The 19299-nt window shown below is 44.0% G+C and overlaps 1 protein-coding gene, 59 non-coding genes and 4 pseudogenes across 60 annotated transcripts in view; 1 reads left to right on the top strand and 63 right to left on the bottom strand.

Annotated features, from left to right (window-relative positions):
* The window catches only part of LOC110439541 (NACHT, LRR and PYD domains-containing protein 3-like), a 601035-nt gene that overhangs the window by 162604 nt on the left and 419132 nt on the right, over window positions 1-19299 (top strand). The gene's annotated exons all lie outside the window — the stretch shown is intronic.
* On the bottom strand, window positions 2740-2859 carry LOC141383919 (5S ribosomal RNA; annotated as a pseudogene).
* On the bottom strand, window positions 2918-3035 carry LOC141382193 (5S ribosomal RNA). Its single transcript, XR_015486358.2, has one exon. It is a non-coding gene; the product is annotated as a 5S ribosomal RNA (ribosomal RNA).
* On the bottom strand, window positions 3094-3212 carry LOC141382192 (5S ribosomal RNA). The gene has a single exon (XR_015486357.1). It is a non-coding gene; the product is annotated as a 5S ribosomal RNA (ribosomal RNA).
* Window positions 3270-3388, bottom strand: LOC141382191 (5S ribosomal RNA). Its single transcript, XR_015486356.2, has one exon. It is a non-coding gene; the product is annotated as a 5S ribosomal RNA (ribosomal RNA).
* On the bottom strand, window positions 3447-3566 carry LOC141382190 (5S ribosomal RNA). The gene has a single exon (XR_015486355.2). It is a non-coding gene; the product is annotated as a 5S ribosomal RNA (ribosomal RNA).
* LOC141382189 (5S ribosomal RNA) lies at window positions 3625-3743 on the bottom strand. Its single transcript, XR_015486353.1, has one exon. It is a non-coding gene; the product is annotated as a 5S ribosomal RNA (ribosomal RNA).
* On the bottom strand, window positions 3801-3920 carry LOC141382188 (5S ribosomal RNA). Its single transcript, XR_015486352.2, has one exon. It is a non-coding gene; the product is annotated as a 5S ribosomal RNA (ribosomal RNA).
* Window positions 3979-4097, bottom strand: LOC141382187 (5S ribosomal RNA). Its single transcript, XR_015486351.1, has one exon. It is a non-coding gene; the product is annotated as a 5S ribosomal RNA (ribosomal RNA).
* On the bottom strand, window positions 4156-4273 carry LOC141382185 (5S ribosomal RNA). Its single transcript, XR_015486350.2, has one exon. It is a non-coding gene; the product is annotated as a 5S ribosomal RNA (ribosomal RNA).
* Window positions 4332-4449, bottom strand: LOC141383028 (5S ribosomal RNA). Its single transcript, XR_015488189.2, has one exon. It is a non-coding gene; the product is annotated as a 5S ribosomal RNA (ribosomal RNA).
* Window positions 4508-4627, bottom strand: LOC141382184 (5S ribosomal RNA). Its single transcript, XR_015486349.2, has one exon. It is a non-coding gene; the product is annotated as a 5S ribosomal RNA (ribosomal RNA).
* On the bottom strand, window positions 4685-4802 carry LOC141382183 (5S ribosomal RNA). Its single transcript, XR_015486348.2, has one exon. It is a non-coding gene; the product is annotated as a 5S ribosomal RNA (ribosomal RNA).
* LOC141382182 (5S ribosomal RNA) lies at window positions 4862-4979 on the bottom strand. The gene has a single exon (XR_015486347.2). It is a non-coding gene; the product is annotated as a 5S ribosomal RNA (ribosomal RNA).
* LOC141382181 (5S ribosomal RNA) lies at window positions 5039-5157 on the bottom strand. Its single transcript, XR_015486346.1, has one exon. It is a non-coding gene; the product is annotated as a 5S ribosomal RNA (ribosomal RNA).
* On the bottom strand, window positions 5216-5333 carry LOC141382180 (5S ribosomal RNA). Its single transcript, XR_015486345.2, has one exon. It is a non-coding gene; the product is annotated as a 5S ribosomal RNA (ribosomal RNA).
* LOC141382179 (5S ribosomal RNA) lies at window positions 5391-5510 on the bottom strand. Its single transcript, XR_015486344.2, has one exon. It is a non-coding gene; the product is annotated as a 5S ribosomal RNA (ribosomal RNA).
* LOC141382178 (5S ribosomal RNA) lies at window positions 5569-5687 on the bottom strand. The gene has a single exon (XR_015486342.1). It is a non-coding gene; the product is annotated as a 5S ribosomal RNA (ribosomal RNA).
* LOC141382177 (5S ribosomal RNA) lies at window positions 5746-5866 on the bottom strand. Its single transcript, XR_015486341.2, has one exon. It is a non-coding gene; the product is annotated as a 5S ribosomal RNA (ribosomal RNA).
* On the bottom strand, window positions 5925-6045 carry LOC141382176 (5S ribosomal RNA). The gene has a single exon (XR_015486340.2). It is a non-coding gene; the product is annotated as a 5S ribosomal RNA (ribosomal RNA).
* On the bottom strand, window positions 6104-6221 carry LOC141382175 (5S ribosomal RNA). The gene has a single exon (XR_015486339.2). It is a non-coding gene; the product is annotated as a 5S ribosomal RNA (ribosomal RNA).
* Window positions 6280-6397, bottom strand: LOC141382174 (5S ribosomal RNA). The gene has a single exon (XR_015486338.2). It is a non-coding gene; the product is annotated as a 5S ribosomal RNA (ribosomal RNA).
* Window positions 6456-6575, bottom strand: LOC141382173 (5S ribosomal RNA). Its single transcript, XR_015486337.2, has one exon. It is a non-coding gene; the product is annotated as a 5S ribosomal RNA (ribosomal RNA).
* On the bottom strand, window positions 6634-6752 carry LOC141382172 (5S ribosomal RNA). Its single transcript, XR_015486336.1, has one exon. It is a non-coding gene; the product is annotated as a 5S ribosomal RNA (ribosomal RNA).
* LOC141383548 (5S ribosomal RNA) lies at window positions 6811-6928 on the bottom strand. Its single transcript, XR_015489072.2, has one exon. It is a non-coding gene; the product is annotated as a 5S ribosomal RNA (ribosomal RNA).
* On the bottom strand, window positions 6987-7104 carry LOC141382171 (5S ribosomal RNA; annotated as a pseudogene).
* Window positions 7163-7281, bottom strand: LOC141382170 (5S ribosomal RNA). The gene has a single exon (XR_015486334.1). It is a non-coding gene; the product is annotated as a 5S ribosomal RNA (ribosomal RNA).
* On the bottom strand, window positions 7340-7458 carry LOC141382169 (5S ribosomal RNA). The gene has a single exon (XR_015486333.1). It is a non-coding gene; the product is annotated as a 5S ribosomal RNA (ribosomal RNA).
* LOC141383917 (5S ribosomal RNA) lies at window positions 8667-8784 on the bottom strand (annotated as a pseudogene).
* LOC141382168 (5S ribosomal RNA) lies at window positions 8842-8960 on the bottom strand. Its single transcript, XR_015486331.2, has one exon. It is a non-coding gene; the product is annotated as a 5S ribosomal RNA (ribosomal RNA).
* LOC141382167 (5S ribosomal RNA) lies at window positions 9019-9137 on the bottom strand. The gene has a single exon (XR_015486330.1). It is a non-coding gene; the product is annotated as a 5S ribosomal RNA (ribosomal RNA).
* Window positions 9196-9314, bottom strand: LOC141382166 (5S ribosomal RNA). The gene has a single exon (XR_015486329.1). It is a non-coding gene; the product is annotated as a 5S ribosomal RNA (ribosomal RNA).
* LOC141382165 (5S ribosomal RNA) lies at window positions 9373-9491 on the bottom strand. The gene has a single exon (XR_015486328.1). It is a non-coding gene; the product is annotated as a 5S ribosomal RNA (ribosomal RNA).
* LOC141382164 (5S ribosomal RNA) lies at window positions 9550-9668 on the bottom strand. Its single transcript, XR_015486327.1, has one exon. It is a non-coding gene; the product is annotated as a 5S ribosomal RNA (ribosomal RNA).
* LOC141382163 (5S ribosomal RNA) lies at window positions 9727-9845 on the bottom strand. Its single transcript, XR_015486326.1, has one exon. It is a non-coding gene; the product is annotated as a 5S ribosomal RNA (ribosomal RNA).
* LOC141382162 (5S ribosomal RNA) lies at window positions 9904-10022 on the bottom strand. The gene has a single exon (XR_015486325.1). It is a non-coding gene; the product is annotated as a 5S ribosomal RNA (ribosomal RNA).
* Window positions 10081-10199, bottom strand: LOC141382161 (5S ribosomal RNA). Its single transcript, XR_015486324.1, has one exon. It is a non-coding gene; the product is annotated as a 5S ribosomal RNA (ribosomal RNA).
* LOC141383027 (5S ribosomal RNA) lies at window positions 10258-10376 on the bottom strand. The gene has a single exon (XR_015488188.1). It is a non-coding gene; the product is annotated as a 5S ribosomal RNA (ribosomal RNA).
* LOC141382160 (5S ribosomal RNA) lies at window positions 10435-10553 on the bottom strand. Its single transcript, XR_015486323.1, has one exon. It is a non-coding gene; the product is annotated as a 5S ribosomal RNA (ribosomal RNA).
* Window positions 10612-10730, bottom strand: LOC141382159 (5S ribosomal RNA). The gene has a single exon (XR_015486322.1). It is a non-coding gene; the product is annotated as a 5S ribosomal RNA (ribosomal RNA).
* On the bottom strand, window positions 10789-10907 carry LOC141382158 (5S ribosomal RNA). Its single transcript, XR_015486320.1, has one exon. It is a non-coding gene; the product is annotated as a 5S ribosomal RNA (ribosomal RNA).
* Window positions 10967-11085, bottom strand: LOC141382157 (5S ribosomal RNA). Its single transcript, XR_015486319.1, has one exon. It is a non-coding gene; the product is annotated as a 5S ribosomal RNA (ribosomal RNA).
* Window positions 11144-11262, bottom strand: LOC141382156 (5S ribosomal RNA). Its single transcript, XR_015486318.1, has one exon. It is a non-coding gene; the product is annotated as a 5S ribosomal RNA (ribosomal RNA).
* LOC141382155 (5S ribosomal RNA) lies at window positions 11321-11439 on the bottom strand. The gene has a single exon (XR_015486317.1). It is a non-coding gene; the product is annotated as a 5S ribosomal RNA (ribosomal RNA).
* Window positions 11498-11616, bottom strand: LOC141382154 (5S ribosomal RNA). Its single transcript, XR_015486316.1, has one exon. It is a non-coding gene; the product is annotated as a 5S ribosomal RNA (ribosomal RNA).
* On the bottom strand, window positions 11675-11793 carry LOC141382153 (5S ribosomal RNA). The gene has a single exon (XR_015486315.1). It is a non-coding gene; the product is annotated as a 5S ribosomal RNA (ribosomal RNA).
* Window positions 11852-11970, bottom strand: LOC141382152 (5S ribosomal RNA). Its single transcript, XR_015486314.1, has one exon. It is a non-coding gene; the product is annotated as a 5S ribosomal RNA (ribosomal RNA).
* On the bottom strand, window positions 12029-12147 carry LOC141382151 (5S ribosomal RNA). Its single transcript, XR_015486313.1, has one exon. It is a non-coding gene; the product is annotated as a 5S ribosomal RNA (ribosomal RNA).
* On the bottom strand, window positions 12206-12324 carry LOC141382150 (5S ribosomal RNA). The gene has a single exon (XR_015486312.1). It is a non-coding gene; the product is annotated as a 5S ribosomal RNA (ribosomal RNA).
* Window positions 12383-12501, bottom strand: LOC141382149 (5S ribosomal RNA). Its single transcript, XR_015486311.1, has one exon. It is a non-coding gene; the product is annotated as a 5S ribosomal RNA (ribosomal RNA).
* Window positions 12560-12678, bottom strand: LOC141382148 (5S ribosomal RNA). The gene has a single exon (XR_015486309.1). It is a non-coding gene; the product is annotated as a 5S ribosomal RNA (ribosomal RNA).
* On the bottom strand, window positions 12737-12855 carry LOC141383547 (5S ribosomal RNA). The gene has a single exon (XR_015489071.1). It is a non-coding gene; the product is annotated as a 5S ribosomal RNA (ribosomal RNA).
* LOC141382147 (5S ribosomal RNA) lies at window positions 12914-13032 on the bottom strand. The gene has a single exon (XR_015486308.1). It is a non-coding gene; the product is annotated as a 5S ribosomal RNA (ribosomal RNA).
* LOC141382146 (5S ribosomal RNA) lies at window positions 13091-13209 on the bottom strand. The gene has a single exon (XR_015486307.1). It is a non-coding gene; the product is annotated as a 5S ribosomal RNA (ribosomal RNA).
* Window positions 13268-13386, bottom strand: LOC141382145 (5S ribosomal RNA). Its single transcript, XR_015486306.1, has one exon. It is a non-coding gene; the product is annotated as a 5S ribosomal RNA (ribosomal RNA).
* Window positions 14593-14711, bottom strand: LOC137491997 (5S ribosomal RNA; annotated as a pseudogene).
* On the bottom strand, window positions 14770-14888 carry LOC137491996 (5S ribosomal RNA). The gene has a single exon (XR_015486304.1). It is a non-coding gene; the product is annotated as a 5S ribosomal RNA (ribosomal RNA).
* On the bottom strand, window positions 14947-15065 carry LOC137493646 (5S ribosomal RNA). The gene has a single exon (XR_015486303.1). It is a non-coding gene; the product is annotated as a 5S ribosomal RNA (ribosomal RNA).
* Window positions 15124-15242, bottom strand: LOC137491995 (5S ribosomal RNA). Its single transcript, XR_015486302.1, has one exon. It is a non-coding gene; the product is annotated as a 5S ribosomal RNA (ribosomal RNA).
* On the bottom strand, window positions 15301-15419 carry LOC137491993 (5S ribosomal RNA). The gene has a single exon (XR_015486301.1). It is a non-coding gene; the product is annotated as a 5S ribosomal RNA (ribosomal RNA).
* On the bottom strand, window positions 15478-15596 carry LOC137491992 (5S ribosomal RNA). The gene has a single exon (XR_015486300.1). It is a non-coding gene; the product is annotated as a 5S ribosomal RNA (ribosomal RNA).
* LOC137491991 (5S ribosomal RNA) lies at window positions 15655-15773 on the bottom strand. Its single transcript, XR_015486299.1, has one exon. It is a non-coding gene; the product is annotated as a 5S ribosomal RNA (ribosomal RNA).
* On the bottom strand, window positions 15832-15950 carry LOC137491990 (5S ribosomal RNA). The gene has a single exon (XR_015486297.1). It is a non-coding gene; the product is annotated as a 5S ribosomal RNA (ribosomal RNA).
* LOC137491989 (5S ribosomal RNA) lies at window positions 16009-16127 on the bottom strand. The gene has a single exon (XR_015486296.1). It is a non-coding gene; the product is annotated as a 5S ribosomal RNA (ribosomal RNA).

Genomic DNA, 19299 nt, shown 5'->3' with positions numbered 1-19299 from the left:
TGCTTCTTATCCATTCTTTTGGAATTGCCTGTTTAATTATGTCAAGATTTTTCTCAATTTCCTTTCTGTTGTATTCCTCTTTCGCCTCCTCCATTGTGTCTATAACATATTGTTCAGTTAAAAAGCCTTCTTTAAATTCATATAAAATGTCCCGCACTTTTAAAATCCCAACTTCTATCCATTTCTTATAGTATAAAACCTTCCCTTGACTTAAAATGTTATTGTTCAAGAAAAGAGGTTGGTTTAAAATGTTTTCCCTTCCATGTGGACTATATTCCACTTGTTTTAAAAATTCCCCCACGCACTTAAAATTTCTCTATAAAATTCAGGTAAGTTTTCTGTCATCCAAGCTTTTGTTTTCATCCATAAAATCCCATCTCCCATGTTAAAATTACCACATTTGTTTAAAAAATATTTCATTGTTTTTTTCCACTCTGCTTTGTTTTCTTTTTCTAGATACTTTTTTATTCTTTTCACTCTTAAACTATTTTTTCTTTGTTCTACATCTATTAAACCCAGACCACCTTTGTCTATTTCCCCTACGACTGTATTAAAAGCAATCCTTGGTGGCTTACCTCCCCATAAAAAATCTGTAAAACATTTTTTCAACCTCTTTTCTATCCACATTGGCATTTCTAAAACATATAAAACATGCCACAATTTAGACTCCATTAAAACATTTAAAATTAAAACTTTTCCTTTTAATGTTAGTGTTCTTAGTTTCCAGTAATTTAACCTCCTTTCTATATCTGTTAAAAGACCTTCCCACATCTTATCTCTCGCTGTTCTGGCATCTTTCCCCATTAAACCCCTAAAATCTTGATTTCTTCTACTTCTTTGAAATTGGTGCATTCTGCTAAATCTGTTTCCTTTCCAAACTTCATATAAACCGTTTTGTCTTCATTTACTTTACTCCCCGATCCTTTACAAAATTGTTGTACTATTTTCATGGCTTTTTTCACACTCTCTTTCCTTTTACTATTAATGTAGTGTCATCTGCATATTGAAACATTTTTTTATTTACTTTATTTTCTTCAATCTCAATTCCTTTAATTTTTTCTTCTTCGTTGATAGCTAAGCCCAGGGGTTCTGCCACAAGTGAATATAAAAGTGCTGACAGAGGGCATCCTTGTCTTATCGATCTTGTTATTTTAAAACATTCTGTTAAAAAGCCATTACATTTTATTTTTGTTAAATACCCTTATACAAAATCTTTATCCATTTTCTAAAAACTTCTCCAAAACCAAACTTTTTGAGTACTTTGAATAAAAACTGGTGTTCAACTCTATCAAAAGCTTTTTCAAAATCCAGACTTATTATATATCCTTCCTCTTTTTTCTCCTTCATATATTCTATGATGTCTTTTATGCTCATTGTTATGTCTGCTATGTCTCTTCCTTTTATCGCATAGGCCTGTGTTGTTTTAATTATTTTTGGCATCACTTCTTTTAATCTATTTGCTAAAATTTTGTTAAAATCTTCAAATCTGTGTTTAACATTGTGATTGGTCTGTAATTTTTTAACAATGTCTTTTCTCCTTTTTTGTGTATTAATTTCATTAATCCCATTCCCATTCTTTCATTTAGCTCTTCTTTTTTGCAGTATTTCCTTAAAAACGTCAGTTAAAATCGGAATTAAAATTTCTTTAAAACATACATAAAATTCACTATTTAAACCATCTATTCCTGGACTTTTCTTTTTGTTCAAGCTTTCTATTGCTTTTCTTATTTCTTCTTCCCCTATTTCTTGGTCGCATTCTTTTTTATCCTCTTCATCTATTTTTGTTTTTATCTGTTTTAATAATTTTGACATTTGTACTTCATCAACTCCCTGTGTTTTAAATAACTCCTCATAGTATTTTTTGATTTCTTTTAAAATTTCTTCATTTCCTTCTATGCTTTCTCCTTTTGCCCCTTGTATTATCTTGATTGTTTCTGCTTTTGCTTTTTGTCTTTCTAAATCAAAGAAGAACTTTGTGCATTTTTCTCCCTCTACTACATATTTTGCTTTGCTTCTTAGTCTAGCTCCTTCATATTTCTTTTCTTCTATTTCTTTCAGTTTTCCCTCCATTTCTTTTATTTTTTGAATGTCTTTTTCATTTTTTTCTAGTTCTATTTCTAAGTTTTCTTTGATTGTCTTTTCTTTGTGTCTTTTATTCTTTTGTATTATTCTACAGAATGTTAATGTAGATTTTTTAATCAGAAATTTGACATTTTCCCACCATAGTCTTTTGTCTTCATTATAGATCTGGTTTTCTTTTTCTTTTTCTATTATTTCTTTTACTTTTTTAACATAGTCTTCGTTTTTTAAAATTTCACTATTTAATGTCCATACCCCTGGGCCTTTTTATCTTCAGATAGTGTCTTTTTTTTTTTTTGCGTGCAGTAGATCACTCAGTTACATTGGGAAAACAGGCGACCGCTGCAGATTGTGCTTTAATGTTTAGCTGGTCAAATGTATGGTATGGAAACCTTATATACCTGCTAGATGAACCCGTCTCATACAGCTGCCATTGCAAGGATCAGGACACTTTGTAGAGAAGAATTTAACACAACTGCCTCTAGGAGTCGCCAATGGAAATAAAACAGACACGCACAAAAATGTGCGTACGCCTGCCAGAAAGCTGCCGTGAACCTGCGCACATTCCCACGTTCAGTTCATTGTTAGTAAATCCAAACGTGAGCGATTCTGAGCGTGAAACCTGGCGTACGCAAAGTTTTTGTGCGTACGCAGCGTTGATACATGAGGCCCCAGGTATTCCCAGGCGGTCTCCCATCCAAGTACTAACCAGGCCCGGACCCTGCTTTACTTCCGAGTTCAGATGAGATCGGGCATTTCCAGGGTGGTATGGCCGTAAGCGAAAGAGGCTGTCAAGCGTTGGCTATTTAAATCAGCTGCCAAATGAAGCACTTCAAAAAGCTTACAGCACCTGGTATTCCCAGGCGGTCTCCCATCCAAGTACTAACCAGCCCGACCCTGCTTTACTTCCGAGTTCAGATGAGATCGGGCATTTCCAGGGTGGTAAGGCCGTAAGCGAAAGAGGCTGTCAAGCGTTGGCTATTTAAATCAGCTGCCAAATGAAGCACTTCGAAAAGCTTACAGCACCTGGTATTCCCAGGCGGTCTCCCATCCAAGTACTAACCAGGCCCGACCCTGCTTTACTTCCGAGTTCAGATGAGATCGGGCATTTCCAGGGTGGTATGGCCGTAAGCGAAGAGGCTGTCAAGCGTTGGCTATTTAAATCAGCTGCCAAATGAAGCACTTCAAAAAGCTTACAGCACCTGGTATTCCCAGGCGGTCTCCCATCCAAGTACTAACCAGGCCCGACCCAGCTTTACTTCCGAGTTCAGATGAGATCGGGCATTTCCAGGGTGGTATGGCCGTAAGCGAAAGAGGCTGTCAAGCGTTGGCTATTTAAATCAGCTGCCAAATGAAGCACTTCGAAAAGCTTACAGCACCTGGTTATTCCCAGGCGGTCTCCCATCCAAGTACTAACCAGGCCCGACCCTGCTTTACTTCCGAGTTCAGATGAGATCGGGCATTTCCAGGGTGGTATGGCCGTAAGCGAAAGAGGCTGTCAAGCGTTGGCTATTTAAATCAGCTGCCAAATGAAGCACTTCAAAAAGCTTACAGCACCTGGTATTCCCAGGCGGTCTCCCATCCAAGTACTAACCAGGCCCGACCCTGCTTTACTTCCGAGTTCAGATGAGATCGGGCATTTCCAGGGTGGTATGGCCGTAAGCGAAAGAGGCTGTCAAGCGTTGGCTATTAAATCAGCTGCCAAATGAAGCACTTCGAAAAGCTTACAGACACCTGGTATTCCCAGGCGGTCTCCCATCCAAGTACTAACCAGGCCCGACCCTGCTTTACTTCCGAGTTCAGATGAGATCGGGCATTTCCAGGGTGGTATGGCCGTAAGCGAAAGAGGCTGTCAAGCGTTGGCTATTTAAATCAGCTGCCAAATGAAGCACTTCAAAAAGCTTACAGCACCTGGTATTCCCAGGCGGTCTCCCATCCAAGTACTAACCAGGCCCGACCCTGCTTTACTTCCGAGTTCAGATGAGATCGGGCATTTCCAGGGTGGTATGGCCGTAAGCGAAAGAGGCTGTCAAGCGTTGGCTATTTAAATCAGCTGCCAAATGAAGCACTTCGAATAGCTTACAGCACCTGGTATTCCCAGGCGGTCTCCCATCCAAGTACTAACCAGGCCCGACCCTGCTTTACTTCGAGTTCAGATGAGATCGGGCATTTCCAGGGTGGTATGGCCGTAAGCGAAAGAGGCTGTCAAGCGTTGGCTATTTAAATCAGCTGCCAAATGAAGAACTTCGAAAAGCTTACAGCACCAGGTATTCCCAGGCGGTCTCCATCCAAGTACTAACCAGGCCCGACCCTGCTTTACTTCCGAGTTCAGATGAGATCGGGCATTTCCAGGGTGGTATGGCCGTAAGCGAAAGAGGCTGTCAAGCGTTGGCTATTTAAATCAGCTGCCAAATGAAGCACTTCAAAAAGCTTACAGCACCTGGTATTCCCAGGCGAGTCTCCCATCCAAGTACTAACCAGGCCCGACCCTGCTTTACTTCCGAGTTCAGATGAGATCGGGCATTTCCAGGGTGGTATGGCCGTAAGCGAAAGAGGCTGTCAAGCGTTGGCTATTTAAATCAGCTGCCAAATGAAGCACTTCAAAAGCTTACAGCACCTGGTATTCCCAGCGGTCTCCCATCCAAGTACTAACCAGGCCCGACCCTGCTTTACTTCCGAGTTCAGATGAGATCGGGCATTTCCAGGGTGGTATGGCCGTAAGCGAAAGAGGCTGTCAAGCGTTGGCTATTTAAATCAGCTGCCAAATGAAGCACTTCGAAAAGCCTTACAGCACCTGGTATTCCCAGGCGGTCTCCCATCCAAGTACTAACCAGGCCGACCCTGCTTTACTTCCGAGTTCAGATGAGATCGGGCATTTCCAGGGTGGTATGGCCGTAAGCGAAAGAGGCTGTCAAGCGTTGGCTATTTAAATCCAGCTGCCAAATGAAGCACTTCAAAAAGCTTACAGCACCTGGTATTCCCAGGCGGTCTCCCATCCAAGTACTAACCAGGCCCGACCCTGCTTTACTTCCGAGTTCAGATGAGATCGGGCATTTCCAGGGTGGTATGGCCGTAAGCGAAAGAGGCTGTCAAGCGTTGGCTATTTAAATCAGCTGCCAAATGAAGCACTTCGAAAAGCTTACAGCACCTGGTATTCCCAGGCGGTCTCCCATCCAAGTACTAACCAGGCCGACCCTGCTTTACTTCCGAGTTCAGATGAGATCGGGCATTTCCAGGGTGGTATGGCCGTAAGCGAAAGAGGCTGTCAAGCGTTGGCTATTAAATCAGCTGCCAAATGAAGCACTTCAAAAAGCTTACAGCACCTGGTATTCCCAGGCGGTCTCCCATCCAAGTACTAACCAGGCCCGACCCTGCTTTACTTCCGAGTTCAGATGAGATCGGGCATTTCCCAGGGTGGTATGGCCGTAAGCGAAAGAGGCTGTCAAGCGTTGGCTATTTAAATCAGCTGCCAAATGAAGCACTTCGAAAAGCTTACAGCACCTGGTATTCCCAGGCGGTCTCCCATCCAAGTACTAACCAGGCCCGACCCTGCTTTACTTCCGAGTTCAGATGAGATCGGGCATTTCCAGGGTGGTATGGCCGTAAGCGAAAGAGGCTGTCAAGCGTTGGCTATTTAAATCAGCTGCCAAATGAAGCACTTCAAAAAGCTTACAGCACCTGGTATTCCCAGGCGGTCTCCCATCCAAGTAACTAACCAGGCCCGACCCTGCTTTACTTCCGAGTTCAGATGAGATCGGGCATTTCCAAGGGTGGTATGGCCGTAAGCGAAAGAGGCTGTCAAGCGTTGGCTATTTAAATCAGCTGCCAAATGAAGCACTTCGAAAAGCTTACAGCACCTGGTATTCCCAGGCGGTGCTCCCATCCAAGTACTAACCAGGCCCGACCCTGCTTTACTTCCGAGTTCAGATGAGGATCGGGCATTTCCAGGGTGGTATGGCCGTAAGCGAAAGAGGCTGTCAAGCGTTGGCTATTTAAATCAGCTGCCAAATGAAGCACTTCAAAAAGCTTACAGCACCTGGTATTCCCGGCGGTCTCCCATCCAAGTACTAACCAGGCCCGACCCTGCTTTACTTCCGAGTTCAGATGAGATCGGGCATTTCCAGGGTGGTATGGCCGTAAGCGAAAGAGGCTGTCAAGCGTTGGCTATTTAAATCAGCTGCCAAATGAAGCACTTCGAAAAGCTTACAGCACCTGGTATTCCCAGGCGGTCTCCCATCCAAGTACTAACCAGGCCGACCCTGCTTTACTTCCGAGTTCAGATGAGATCGGGCATTTCCAGGGTGGTATGGCCGTAAGCGAAAGAGGCTGTCAAGCGTTGGCTATTTAAATCAGCTGCCAAATGAAGCACTTCGAAAAGCTTACAGCACCTGGTATTCCCAGGCGGTCTCCCATCCAAGTACTAACCAGGCCCGACCCTGCTTTACTTCCGAGTTCAGATGAGATCGGGCATTTTCCAGGGTGGTATGGCCGTAAGCGAAAGAGGCTGTCAAGCGTTGGCTATTTAAATCAGCTGCCAAATGAAGCACTTCAAAAAGCTTACAGCACCTGGTATTCCCAGGCGGTCTCCCATCCAAGTACTAACCAGGCCCGACCCTGCTTTACTTCCGAGTTCAGATGAGATCGGGCATTTCCAGGGTGGTATGGCCGTAAGCAAAAGAGGCTGTCAAGCGTTGGCTATTTAAATCAGCTGCCAAATGAAGCACTTCAAAAAGCTTACAGCACCTGGTATTCCCAGGCGGTCTCCCATCCAAGTACTAACCAGGCCGACCCTGCTTTACTTTCGAGTTCAGATGAGATCGGGCATTTCCAGGGTGGTATGGCCGTAAGCGAAAGAGGCTGTCAAGCGTTGGCTATTTAAATCAGCTGCCAAATGAAGCACTTCGAAAAGCTTACAGCACCTGGTATTCCCAGGCGGTCTCCCATCCAAGTCTTAACCAGGCCCGACCCTGCTTTACTTCCGAGTTCAGATGAGATCGGGCATTCCAGGGTGGTATGGCCGTAAGCGAAAGAGGCTGTCAAGCGTTGGCTATTTAAATCAGCTGCCAAATGAAGCACTTCGAAAAGCTTACAGCACCTGGTATTCCCAGGCGGTCTCCCATCCAAGTACTAACCAGGCCCGACCCTGCTTTACTTCCGAGTTCAGATGAGATCGGGCATTTCCAGGGTGGTATGGCCGTAAGCGAAAGAGGCTGTCAAGCGTTGGCTATTTAAATCAGCTGCCAAATGAAGCACTTCAAAAAGCTTACAGCACCTGGTATTCCCAGGCGGTCTCCCATCCAAGTACTAACCAGGCCCGACCCTGCTTTACTTCCGAGTTCAGATGAGATCGGGCATTTCCAGGGTGGTATGGCCGTAAGCGAAAGAGGCTGTCAAGCGTTGGCTATTTAAATCAGGCTGCCAAATGAAGCACTTCGAAAAGCTTACAGCACCTGGGGCCTCATGTACGAAGACTTGCGTGGAAATCTTACTAAAACATTGCGTACGCACAAAGCTGTAAATGTGCGTACGCAGAAAAAAATTCAGATGTATGAAACACTGCGTACGCCGAATCTCACGCATATTCTTTCGTACATCTGAATGAACGTGAAACTGAGCGCAACATGCACGAGCACAAAACCCCTCCCTGCCTCCTCCCCCGTATGAATATGCTAATGACTATGCTAATGGCAAAACCCAACGAAAAAGCAACGGCAAAATCAAACAAAAAGAGAAACTTTGAACAGAATGTGAATTGGAGGTGCTGCTTTCGGAGGTAGAACGGAGAAAAGCGGTGTTATTTGCAAGTTTGTTCTCCGGAATTAACAACAAAAGAAAAAAAATAGAGTGGGAGAGTTTAGCTGATACGGTTAACACAGTTGGGTCTGAACATCGCACTGAGTACATTTAAAAAAGAAATAGTGTGGTTTATATCTGTAAACTGTTGCAGTTCCCCTAGCAGTCTCAGTGGCGCCCTCATAAGAAGCATATGATCATATGCTGACACGTTCGAGCACAAACTCGGTTCGAATCCAGCGTCTGATGACATTCTTTCTTCTTTTTTTTCCCGCTACATATCAGATTTTGCCCACTATTTATCACGAGAAAGACAAGTAGGAATCATTAATAAGTTTGTGCATCATATTTTATTTGCACATTTATTGAATGGAAATGTTTCTGATTCACGCATGCAAATTTATCTTCAGATAGTGTCTTTATAGCAATGTGCGTGCAGTAGATCACTCAGATTACATTGGGAAAACAGGCGACCGCTGCAGATTGTGCTTTAATGTTTAGCTGGTCAAATGTATGGTATGGAAACCTTATATACCTGCTAGATGAACCCGTCTCATACAGCTGCCATTGCAAGGATCAGACACTTTGTAGAGAAGAATTTAACACAACTGCCTCTAGGAGTCGCCAATGGAAATAAAACAGACACGCACAAAAAATGTGCGTACGCCTGCCAGAAAGCTGCCGTGAACCTGCGCACATTCCCACGTTCAGTTCATTGTTAGTAAATCCAAACGTGAGCGATTCTGAGCGTGAAACCTGGCGTACGCAAAGTTTTTGTGCGTACGCAGCGTTGATACATGAGGCCCCAGGTATTCCCAGGCGGTCTCCCATCCAAGTACTAACCAGGCCCGACCTGCTTTACTTCCGAGTTCAGATGAGATCGGGCATTTCCAGGGTGGTATGGCCGTAAGCGAAAGAGGCTGTCAAGCGTTGGCTATTTAAATCAGCTGCAAATGAAGCACTTCAAAAAGCTTACAGCACCTGGTATTCCCAGGCGGTCCCCCATCCAAGTACTAACCAGGCCCGACCCTGCTTTACTTCCGAGTTCAGATGAGATCGGGCATTTCCAGGGTGGTATGGCCGTAAGCGAAAGAGGCTGTCAAGCGTTGGCTATTTAAATCAGCTGCCAAATGAAGCACTTCGAAAAGCTTACAGCACCTGGTATTCCCAGGCGGTCTCCCATCCAAGTACTAACCAGGCCCGACCCTGCTTTACTTCCGAGTTCAGATGAGATCGGGCATTTCCAGGGTGGTATGGCCGTAAGCGAAAGAGGCTGTCAAGCGTTGGCTATTTAAATCAGCTGCCAAATGAAGCACTTCAAAAAGCTTACAGCACCTGGTATTCCCAGGCGGTCTCCCATCCAAGTACTAACCAGGCCCGACCCTGCTTTACTTCCGAGTTCAGATGAGATCGGGCATTTCCAGGGTGGTATGGCCGTAAGCGAAAGAGGCTGTCAAGCGTTGGCTATTTAAATCAGCTGCCAAATGAAGCACTTCGAAAAGCTTACAGCACCTGGTATTCCCAGGCGGTCTCCCATCCAAGTACTAACCAGGCCCGACCCTGCTTTACTTCCGAGTTCAGATGAGATCGGGCATTTCCAGGGTGGTATGGCCGTAAGCGAAAGAGGCTGTCAAGCGTTGGCTATTTAAATCAGCTGCCAAATGAAGCACTTCAAAAAGCTTACAGCACCTGGTATTCCCAGGCGGTCTCCCATCCAAGTACTAACCAGGCCCGACCCTGCTTTACTTCCGAGTTCAGATGAGATCGGGCATTTCCAGGGTGGTATGGCCGTAAGCGAAAGAGGCTGTCAAGCGTTGGCTATTTAAATCAGCTGCCAAATGAAGCACTTCGAAAAGCTTACAGCACCTGGTATTCCCAGGCGGTCTCCCATCCAAGTACTAACCAGGCCCGACCCTGCTTTACTTCCGAGTTCAGATGAGATCGGGCATTTCCAGGGTGGTATGGCCGTAAGCGAAAGAGGCTGTCAAGCGTTGGCTATTTAAATCAGCTGCCAAATGAAGCACTTCAAAAAGCTTACAGCACCTGGTATTCCCAGGCGGTCTCCCATCCAAGTACTAACCAGGCCCGACCCTGCTTTACTTCCGAGTTCAGATGAGATCGGGCATTTCCAGGGTGGTATGGCCGTAAGCGAAAGAGGCTGTCAAGCGTTGGCTATTTAAATCAGCTGCCAAATGAAGCACTTCGAATAGCTTACAGCACCTGGTATTCCCAGGCGGTCTCCCATCCAAGTACTAACCAGGCCCGACCCTGCTTTACTTCCGAGTTCAGATGAGATCGGGCATTTCCAGGGTGGTATGGCCGTAAGCGAAAGAGGCTGTCAAGCGTTGGCTATTTAAATCAGCTGCCAAATGAAGCACTTCGAAAAGCTTACAGCACCAGGTATTCCCAGGCGGTCTCCCATCCAAGTACTAACCAGGCCCGACCCTGCTTTACTTCCGAGTTCAGATGAGATCGGGCATTTCCAGGGTGGTATGGCCGTAAGCGAAAGAGGCTGTCAAGCGTTGGCTATTTAAATCAGCTGCCAAATGAAGCACTTCAAAAAGCTTACAGCACCTGGTATTCCCAGGCGGTCTCCCATCCAAGTACTAACCAGGCCCGACCCTGCTTTACTTCCGAGTTCAGATGAGATCGGGCATTTCCAGGGTGGTATGGCCGTAAGCGAAAGAGGCTGTCAAGCGTTGGCTATTTAAATCAGCTGCCAAATGAAGCACTTCAAAAAGCTTACAGCACCTGGTATTCCCAGGCGGTCTCCCATCCAAGTACTAACCAGGCCCGACCCTGCTTTACTTCCGAGTTCAGATGAGATCGGGCATTTCCAGGGTGGTATGGCCGTAAGCGAAAGAGGCTGTCAAGCGTTGGCTATTTAAATCAGCTGCCAAATGAAGCACTTCGAAAAGCTTACAGCACCTGGTATTCCCAGGCGGTCTCCCATCCAAGTACTAACCAGGCCCGACCCTGCTTTACTTCCGAGTTCAGATGAGATCGGGCATTTCCAGGGTGGTATGGCCGTAAGCGAAAGAGGCTGTCAAGCGTTGGCTATTTAAATCAGCTGCCAAATGAAGCACTTCGAAAAAGCTTACAGCACCTGGTATTCCCAGGCGGTCTCCCATCCAAGTACTAACCAGGCCCGACCCTGCTTTACTTCCGAGTTCAGATGAGATCGGGCATTTCCAGGGTGGTATGGCCGTAAGCGAAAGAGGCTGTCAAGCGTTGGCTATTTAAATCAGCTGCCAAATGAAGCACTTCGAAAAGCTTACAGCACCTGGTATTCCCAGGCGGTCTCCCATCCAAGTACTAACCAGGCCCGACCCTGCTTTACTTCCGAGTTCAGATGAGATCGGGCATTTCCAGGGTGGTATGGCCGTAAGCGAAAGAGGCTGTCAAGCGTTGGCTATTTAAATCAGCTGCCAAATGAAGCACTTCAAAAAGCTTACAGCACCTGGTATTCCCAGGCGGTCTCCCATCCAAGTACTAACCAGGCCCGACCCTGCTTTACTTCCGAGTTCAGATGAGATCGGGCATTTCCAGGGTGGTATGGCCGTAAGCGAAAGAGGCTGTCAAGCGTTGGCTATTTAAATCAGCTGCCAAATGAAGCACTTCGAAAAGCTTACAGCACCTGGTATTCCCAGGCGGTCTCCCATCCAAGTACTAACCAGGCCCGACCCTGCTTTACTTCCGAGTTCAGATGAGATCGGGCATTTCCAGGGTGGTATGGCCGTAAGCGAAAGAGGCTGTCAAGCGTTGGCTATTTAAATCAGCTGCCAAATGAAGCACTTCAAAAAGCTTACAGCACCTGGTATTCCCAGGCGGTCTCCCATCCAAGTACTAACCAGGCCCGACCCTGCTTTACTTCCGAGTTCAGATGAGATCGGGCATTTCCAGGGTGGTATGGCCGTAAGCGAAAGAGGCTGTCAAGCGTTGGCTATTTAAATCAGCTGCCAAATGAAGCACTTCGAAAAGCTTACAGCACCTGGTATTCCCAGGCGGTCTCCCATCCAAGTACTAACCAGGCCCGACCCTGCTTTACTTCCGAGTTCAGATGAGATCGGGCATTTCCAGGGTGGTATGGCCGTAAGCGAAAGAGGCTGTCAAGCGTTGGCTATTTAAATCAGCTGCCAAATGAAGCACTTCAAAAAGCTTACAGCACCTGGTATTCCCAGGCGGTCTCCCATCCAAGTACTAACCAGGCCCGACCCTGCTTTACTTCCGAGTTCAGATGAGATCGGGCATTTCCAGGGTGGTATGGCCGTAAGCGAAAGAGGCTGTCAAGCGTTGGCTATTTAAATCAGCTGCCAAATGAAGCACTTCGAAAAGCTTACAGCACCTGGTATTCCCAGGCGGTCTCCCATCCAAGTACTAACCAGGCCCGACCCTGCTTTACTTCCGAGTTCAGATGAGATCGGGCATTTCCAGGGTGGTATGGCCGTAAGCGAAAGAGGCTGTCAAGCGTTGGCTATTTAAATCAGCTGCCAAATGAAGCACTTCGAAAAGCTTACAGCACCTGGTATTCCCAGGCGGTCTCCCATCCAAGTACTAACCAGGCCCGACCCTGCTTTACTTCCGAGTTCAGATGAGATCGGGCATTTCCAGGGTGGTATGGCCGTAAGCGAAAGAGGCTGTCAAGCGTTGGCTATTTAAATCAGCTGCCAAATGAAGCACTTCAAAAAGCTTACAGCACCTGGTATTCCCAGGCGGTCTCCCATCCAAGTACTAACCAGGCCCGACCCTGCTTTACTTCCGAGTTCAGATGAGATCGGGCATTTCCAGGGTGGTATGGCCGTAAGCAAAAGAGGCTGTCAAGCGTTGGCTATTTAAATCAGCTGCCAAATGAAGCACTTCAAAAAGCTTACAGCACCTGGTATTCCCAGGCGGTCTCCCATCCAAGTACTAACCAGGCCCGACCCTGCTTTACTTTCGAGTTCAGATGAGATCGGGCATTTCCAGGGTGGTATGGCCGTAAGCGAAAGAGGCTGTCAAGCGTTGGCTATTTAAATCAGCTGCCAAATGAAGCACTTCGAAAAGCTTACAGCACCTGGTATTCCCAGGCGGTCTCCCATCCAAGTACTAACCAGGCCCGACCCTGCTTTACTTCCGAGTTCAGATGAGATCGGGCATTTCCAGGGTGGTATGGCCGTAAGCGAAAGAGGCTGTCAAGCGTTGGCTATTTAAATCAGCTGCCAAATGAAGCACTTCGAAAAGCTTACAGCACCTGGTATTCCCAGGCGGTCTCCCATCCAAGTACTAACCAGGCCCGACCCTGCTTTACTTCCGAGTTCAGATGAGATCGGGCATTTCCAGGGTGGTATGGCCGTAAGCGAAAGAGGCTGTCAAGCGTTGGCTATTTAAATCAGCTGCCAAATGAAGCACTTCAAAAAGCTTACAGCACCTGGTATTCCCAGGCGGTCTCCCATCCAAGTACTAACCAGGCCCGACCCTGCTTTACTTCCGAGTTCAGATGAGATCGGGCATTTCCAGGGTGGTATGGCCGTAAGCGAAAGAGGCTGTCAAGCGTTGGCTATTTAAATCAGCTGCCAAATGAAGCACTTCGAAAAGCTTACAGCACCTGGGGCCTCATGTACGAAGACTTGCGTGGAAATCTTACTAAAACATTGCGTACGCACAAAGCTGTAAATGTGCGTACGCAGAAAAAAATTCAGATGTATGAAACACTGCGTACGCCGAATCTCACGCATATTCTTTCGTACATCTGAATGAACGTGAAACTGAGCGCAACATGCACGAGCACAAAACCCCTCCCTGCCTCCTCCCCCGTATGAATATGCTAATGACTATGCTAATGGCAAAACCCAACGAAAAAGCAACGGCAAAATCAAACAAAAAGAGAAACTTTGAACAGAATGTGAATTGGAGGTGCTGCTTTCGGAGGTAGAACGGAGAAAAGCGGTGTTATTTGCAAGTTTGTTCTCCGGAATTAACAACAAAAGAAAAAAATAGAGTGGGAGAGTTTAGCTGATACGGTTAACACAGTTGGGTCTGAACATCGCACTGAGTACATTTAAAAAAGAAATAGTGTGGTTTATATCTGTAAACTGTTGCAGTTCCCCTAGCAGTCTCAGTGGCGCACCTCATAAGAAGCATATGATCATATGCTGACACGTTCGAGCACAAACTCGGTTCGAATCCAGCGTCTGATGAATTCTTTCTTCTTTTTTTTCCCGCTACATATCAGATTTTGCCCACTATTTATCACGAGAAAGACAAGTAGGAATCATTAATAAGTTTGTGCATCATATTTTATTTGCACATTTATTGAATGGAAATGTTTCTGATTCACGCATGCAAATTTATCTTCAGATAGTGTCTTTATAGCAATGTGCGTGCAGTAGATCACTCAGATTACATTGGGAAAACAGGCGACCGCTGCAGATTGTGCTTTAATGTTTAGCTGGTCAAATGTATGGTATGGAAACCTTATATACCTGCTAGATGAACCCGTCTCATACAGCTGCCATTGCAAGGATCAGACACTTTGTAGAGAAGAATTTAACACAACTGCCTCTAGGAGTCGCCAATGGAAATAAAACAGACACGCACAAAAAATGTGCGTACGCCTGCCAGAAAGCTGCCGTGAACCTGCGCACATTCCCACGTTCAGTTCATTGTTAGTAAATCCAAACGTGAGCGATTCTGAGCGTGAAACCTGGCGTACGCAAAGTTTTTGTGCGTACGCAGCGTTGATACATGAGGCCCCAGGTATTCCCAGGCGGTCTCCCATCCAAGTACTAACCAGGCCCGACCCTGCTTTACTTCCGAGTTCAGATGAGATCGGGCATTTCCAGGGTGGTATGGCCGTAAGCGAAAGAGGCTGTCAAGCGTTGGCTATTTAAATCAGCTGCCAAATGAAGCACTTCAAAAAGCTTACAGCACCTGGTATTCCCAGGCGGTCTCCCATCCAAGTACTAACCAGGCCCGACCCTGCTTTACTTCCGAGTTCAGATGAGATCGGGCATTTCCAGGGTGGTATGGCCGTAAGCGAAAGAGGCTGTCAAGCGTTGGCTATTTAAATCAGCTGCCAAATGAAGCACTTCGAAAAGCTTACAGCACCTGGTATTCCCAGGCGGTCTCCCATCCAAGTACTAACCAGGCCCGACCCTGCTTTACTTCCGAGTTCAGATGAGATCGGGCATTTCCAGGGTGGTATGGCCGTAAGCGAAAGAGGCTGTCAAGCGTTGGCTATTTAAATCAGCTGCCAAATGAAGCACTTCAAAAAGCTTACAGCACCTGGTATTCCCAGGCGGTCTCCCATCCAAGTACTAACCAGGCCCGACCCTGCTTTACTTCCGAGTTCAGATGAGATCGGGCATTTCCAGGGTGGTATGGCCGTAAGCGAAAGAGGCTGTCAAGCGTTGGCTATTTAAATCAGCTGCCAAATGAAGCACTTCGAAAAGCTTACAGCACCTGGTATTCCCAGGCGGTCTCCCATCCAAGTACTAACCAGGCCCGACCCTGCTTTACTTCCGAGTTCAGATGAGATCGGGCATTTCCAGGGTGGTATGGCCGTAAGCGAAAGAGGCTGTCAAGCGTTGGCTATTTAAATCAGCTGCCAAATGAAGCACTTCGAAAAGCTTACAGCACCTGGTATTCCCAGGCGGTCTCCCATCCAAGTACTAACCAGGCCCGACCCTGCTTTACTTCCGAGTTCAGATGAGATCGGGCATTTCCAGGGTGGTATGGCCGTAAGCGAAAGAGGCTGTCAAGCGTTGGCTATTTAAATCAGCTGCCAAATGAAGCACTTCGAAAAGCTTACAGCACCTGGTATTCCCAGGCGGTCTCCCATCCAAGTACTAACCAGGCCCGACCCTGCTTTACTTCCGAGTTCAGATGAGATCGGGCATTTCCAGGGTGGTATGGCCGTAAGCGAAAGAGACTGTCAAGCGTTGGCTATTTAAATCAGCTGCCAAATGAAGCACTTCAAAAAGCTTACAGCACCTGGTATTCCCAGGCGGTCTCCCATCCAAGTACTAACCAGGCCCGACCCTGCTTTACTTCCGAGTTCAGATGAGATCGGGCATTTCCAGGGTGGTATGGCCGTAAGCGAAAGAGGCTGTCAAGCGTTGGCTATTTAAATCAGCTGCCAAATGAAGCACTTCGAAAAGCTTACAGCACCTGGTATTCCCAGGCGGTCTCCCATCCAAGTACTAACCAGGCCCGACCCTGCTTTACTTCCGAGTTCAGATGAGATCGGGCATTTCCAGGGTGGTATGGCCGTAAGCGAAAGAGGCTGTCAAGCGTTGGCTATTTAAATCAGCTGCCAAATGAAGCACTTCAAAAAGCTTACAGCACCTGGTATTCCCAGGCGGTCTCCCATCCAAGTACTAACCAGGCCCGACCCTGCTTTACTTCCGAGTTCAGATGAGATCGGGCATTTCTTTTTTTTTTTTTTTTTTTTTTTTTTTTTTATTGAATCAATTTCAATTACAATCTTTTACAGTAAATCATAATAAAACAGACATTAAAAGATCATTTCATATTCAAAAACATTAAAAATGTGGTAGTTTCCAGTTCATTTCTTTAAAAACTTGACATGCTTTGTCCGTCAGAATTTTGTGCAGCTCACTCAAAATGTTCTCATTTTTATGATATATATACAGTTTTTCCACATATCTCTCCATTTTCCTCTTAAAAATTCCCCATACATCCATCACCATTTTCTCTTTTTTTGCCACAATTCTCCTTTCCCACATTGCATTTTTCATCAGCATTATACATAAGTTTACTATTTTCTTATTTTCATTGTTCTTATTCCATCCCAACATAACTATTCTGTTCCATTCTGTTTCATTTTCATCCCAGTCTCCAAGTAGTCCTTTAATTAAAACTTTACAATCTTTTAAAAAACCTTCCAATTCTTGACAATATAAAAACATGTGTAAAAAACCCTCTTCTTCTTTTTGACATACTTTACACATTCCACTTTGTTCCATCCCTATCTTGTTTAAAATGACATCAGAAAAGATTGCTTTGTGCCTTATTAAAACTTCTAGACATTCGACTTTTGTTTCTACATACCTTCCTTTCATGTTTCCCCATATTTCATTTGCTTTTACATTTTTGTATTTCTCTATCCAGTATTTGTTTGCTGTTGGTTCTTTAAAAACATTCTCTCTAAAAAAAACAATAAATATTTTTCACAGTACATTCATTAAAATTGCATATTTTTTCACCTGTTTTCACATACACTTCTTTTGTTTCTTTTTCTTTTTCAAAATTTTCTATGCTTTTTATCCATTCTTTTGGAATCGCCTGTTTAATTATGTCAAGATTTTTCTCAATTCCTTTCTGTTGTATTCCTCTTTCGCCTCCTCCATTGTGTCTATAACATATTGTTCAGTTAAAAAGCCTTCTTTAAATTCTTATAAAATGTCCCGCACTTTTAAAATCCCAACTTCTATCCATTTCTTATAGTATAAAACCTTCCCTTGACTTAAAATATTATTGTTCAAGAAAAGAGGTTGGTTTAAAATGTTTTCCCTTCCATGTGGACTATATTCCACTTGTTTTAAAAAATTCCCCCACGCACTTAAAATTTCTCTATAAAATTCAGGTAAGTTTTCTGTCATCCAAGCTTTTGTTTTCATCCGTAAAATCCCATCTCCCATGTTAAAATTACCACATTTGTTTAAAAAATATTTCATTGTCCACTCTGCTTTGTTTTCTTTTTCTAGATACTTCTTTATTCTTTTCACTCTTAAACTATTTTTCTTTGTTCTACATCTATTAAACCTAGCCCACCTTTGTCTATTTCCCCTACAACTGTATTAAAAGCAATCCTTGGTGGCTTACCTCCCCATAAAAAATCAGTAAAACATTTTTTCAACCTTTTTTCTATCCACATTGGCATTTCTAAAACATATAAAACATGCCACAATTTAGACTCCATTAAAACATTTAAAATCAAAACTTTTCCTTTTAATGTTAGTGTTCTTAGTTTCCAGTAATTTAACCTCCTTTCTATATCTGTTAAAAAACCTTCCCACATCTTATCTCTCGCTTTTCTGGCATCTTTCCCCAATAAAACCCCTAAAATCTTGATTTCTTCTACTTCTTTGAAATTGGTGCATTCTGCTAAATCTGTTTCCTTTCCAAACTTCATATAAACCGTTTTGTCTTCATTTACTTTACTCCCCGATCCTTTACAAAATTGTTGTACTATTTTCATGGCTTCTTTCACACTCTCTTTTCCTTTTACTATTAATGTAGTGTCATCTGCATATTGAAACATGTTTTTATTTACTTTATTTTCTTCAATCTCAATTCCTTTTATTTTTTCTTCTTCGTTGATAGCTAAGCCCAGGGGTTCTGCCACAAGTGAATATAAAAGTGCTGACAGAGGACATCCTTGCCTTATCGATCTTGTTATTTTAAAACATTCTGTTAAAAAGCCATTACATTTAACTTTTGTTAAAATACCCTTATACAAAATCTTTATCCATTTTCTAAAAACTTCTCCAAAACCAAACTTTTTGAGTACTTTGAATAAAAACTGGTGTTCAACTCTATCAAAAGCTTTTTCAAAATCCAGACTTATTATATATCCTTCCTCTTTTTTCTCCTTCATATATTCTATGATGTCTTTTATGCTCATTGTTATGTCTGCTATGTCTCTTCCTTTTATTGCATAGGCCGTTGTTTTAACTATTTTTGGCATCACTTCTTTTAATCTATTTGCTAAAATTTTTGTTAAAATCTTCAAATCTGTGCACTGTAAAAAATTGCTGTTAAAAAACGGTCAGATTCTACGGTATAATAATGTTTTTTCACTAAAACAGTAACATTTTGTTAAAAACAGTGCTTTCTGGGTAACATTTTTGTTTTCGAGAAAGTAACCAACTGCAGAAAACTGTGAGCTAACAGAGTTCAGATTCGATGTTTTGAAGTCTGTGTTTGAAATCACGCTTTGTGTCCTTGTTCACTATTCCATACACTAGTTAACTAATATAGTTCACCAGACAGTTTTAATGAACACTAATGAGTGAATTCAGACACTGATGAACACCTGCTGTTAATAATTACAATTACTGAAGAAAAGAAACAAGAAACACAAACAGTGACTTGAGTTACAACATTAAATAAAATCAAATAAAATAAAACACCTTCAGTCTCAGCAGAGGATCATTAAACAACTCTACAAACAACAGCAGACACACTTATTACTGACTGATTTGACTTCCATACTATTCTCATTGAGATCCAACAGGAATTAAGGTGTTTTTTGTGTCACCGTAATGGGGCTGGTTTAGTTGGGCTCTTCACCCTTGAACTTATTAAATCAGACTCTCCAATTACTATAATAAAGAGTTAACAAAGTGCTTGTATTATAGCAATAAAATAGGGAAGTCAATAAATAGAGAAATCTATTTGTCTGAAATTAGTTCTGATAAATGT

This window comes from Danio rerio, chromosome 4 (genome assembly GCF_052040795.2).
Source record: "Danio rerio strain M-AB ecotype USA chromosome 4, GRCz13ab, whole genome shotgun sequence".
Lineage (NCBI taxonomy): Eukaryota > Metazoa > Chordata > Actinopteri > Cypriniformes > Danionidae > Danio > Danio rerio.
This window is presented reverse-complemented; position numbering and strand designations above follow the sequence as displayed.